The 2,332-nt window shown below is 34.6% G+C and overlaps 1 non-coding gene across 1 annotated transcript; it reads right to left on the minus strand.

The window, feature by feature from the left end:
* Nucleotides 1-1,474: 1,474 nt before the first annotated feature.
* On the minus strand, nt 1,475-1,582 carry LOC112724250 (small nucleolar RNA R71). Its single transcript, XR_003163423.1, has one exon. It is a non-coding gene; the product is annotated as a small nucleolar RNA R71 (small nucleolar RNA).
* Nucleotides 1,583-2,332: the final 750 nt, after the last annotated feature.

A 2,332-nucleotide genomic window follows, 5' to 3' on the forward strand; every position in this document is an offset into this window, starting at 1 on the left:
CATGATCTTCAAGTTGTTCTTGGTAAGTCTTCTTGTTTGATCTTGATGATTTTTTGTTTTGTGTCTTTTATTATTTTTCATATGCATTTTTGAATTCTTAGTGTCTAAGCATTAAAGAATTCTAAGTTTGGTGTCTTGCATGTTTTCTTTGCATTAAAAATTTTTCAAAACTGTGTCTATGATGTTCATCTTGACATTCATAGTGTTCTTGGTGTTCATCTTGACATTCATAGCATTCTTGCATGCATCACATGTTTTGATCTAAAAATCTCATGCATTGCATCTTTTTAGTGTTTTTCTCTCTCATCATAAAAATTCAAAAAAAAAAACAAAAAAACATCTTTCCCTTTTTCCCTCATCAAATTCGAAAATTTGAGTTGACTTTTTCAAAAATTTTTAAAATCAAGTTGTTTCTTATGAGTCAAATCAAATTTTCAATTTGAAAATCTTATCTTTTTCAAAATATTTTTCAAAAATCAAATCTTTTTCAAAAATTTGTTTCAACTAACTAACTAACTTTTTGTTTGTTTCTTAACTTTTTCAAAACTACCTAACTAACTCTCTCTCTCTAATTTTCGAAAATATCTTCCCCCTTTTTCAAAAATTTCTTTTTAATTAACTAATTATTCTTATTTTTATTTTTGATTTTAAAAATTTTCGAAAAACACTAACATTTTTCAAAAAAACCATTTTCGAAAATCACTAACTCTTTTTCAAAAATATTTTTCGAAAATTCTCCCTCTCTCATCTTATTCTATTTATTTATTCATCTACTAACATCTCATCTCACATCTCTGCCATCCTCACAGTTGTGTTTCTTCCATTATATTACATTCTTTGCCTCCCCCTCTTCTTCTACTCACACAGGGATCCCTATACTGTGGTATAAAGGATCCATATTATTATTATTATTATTTTTCTGTGCCCTCTTCTTTGTCATATGAGCAGGAGCAAGGACAAGAATATTCTTGTTGAAGCAGATCCAGAACCTGAAAGGACTCTAAAAAGGAAACTAAGAGAAGCTAAAATACAACAATCCAGAGATAACCTTTCAGAAATTTTCGAACAGGAAGAGGAGATGGTAGCCGAAAATAATAATAATGTAAGGAAGATGCTTGGTGACTTTACTGCACCTAATTCCAATTTACATGGAAGAAGCATCTCCATTCCTGCCATTGGAGCAAACAACTTTGAGCTGAAACCTCAATTAGTTTTTCTGATGCAACAGAACTGCAAGTTTCATGGACTTCCATCTGAAGATCCTTTTTAGTTCTTAACTGAGTTCTTGTAGATATGTGATACTGTTAAGACTAATGGAGTAGATCCTGAAGTCTACAGGCTCATGCTTTTCCCTTTTGCTGTAAGAGACAGAGCTAGATTATGGTTGGATTTTCAACCCAAAGACAACCTGAACTCTTGGGATAAGCTGGTCACGGCTTTCTTAGCCAAGTACTTTCCTCCTCAAAAGCTGAGCAAGCTTAGAGCTGATGTTCAAACCTTTAGACAGAAAGAAGGTGAATCCCTCTATGAAGCTTGGGAAAGATACAAACAGTTGACCAAAAAGTGTCCTTCTGACATGCTTTCAGAATGGACCATCCTGGATATATTCTATGATGGTTTATCTGAGCTATCAAAGATGTCACTGGACACTTCTGCAGGTGGATCCATTCACCTAAAGAAAACGCCTGCAGAAGCTCAAGAACTCATTAACATGGTTGCTAATAACCAGTTCATGTACACTTCTGAAAGGAATCCTGTGAGTAATGGGACGCCTATGAAGAAGGGAGTTCTTGAAGTTGATACTCTGAATGCCATATTGGCTCAGAATAAAATATTGACTCAGCAAGTCAATATGATCTCTCAGAGTCTGCATGGAATGCAAGCTGCATCCAACAGTACTCAAGAGGCTTCTTATGAAGAAGAAGCTTATGATCCTGAGAACCCTGCAATAGTAGAGGTGAATTACTTATGTGAACCTTATGGAAACACCTATAACTCATCATGGAGAAATCATCCAAATTTCTCATGGAAGGATCAAAAGCCTCAACAAGGCTTTAATAATGGTGGAAGAAACAGGTTTAGCAATAATAAACCTTTTCCATCATCCACTCAGCAACAGACAGAGAACTCTAAACAAAACACTTCTAATTTAGCAAAATTAGTCTCTGATCTGTCTAAGGCCACAGTAAGTTTCATGAATGAAACAAGATCTTCCATTAGAAATCTGGAAGCACAAGTGGGCCAGCTGAGTAAAAGGATCACTGAAATCCCTCCTAGTACTCTCCCAAGCAATACAGAAGAGAATCCAAAAGGAGAGTGCAACCTTTGAGCT

Source organism: Arachis hypogaea, chromosome 11, assembly GCF_003086295.3.
Source record: "Arachis hypogaea cultivar Tifrunner chromosome 11, arahy.Tifrunner.gnm2.J5K5, whole genome shotgun sequence".
NCBI lineage: Eukaryota > Viridiplantae > Streptophyta > Magnoliopsida > Fabales > Fabaceae > Arachis > Arachis hypogaea.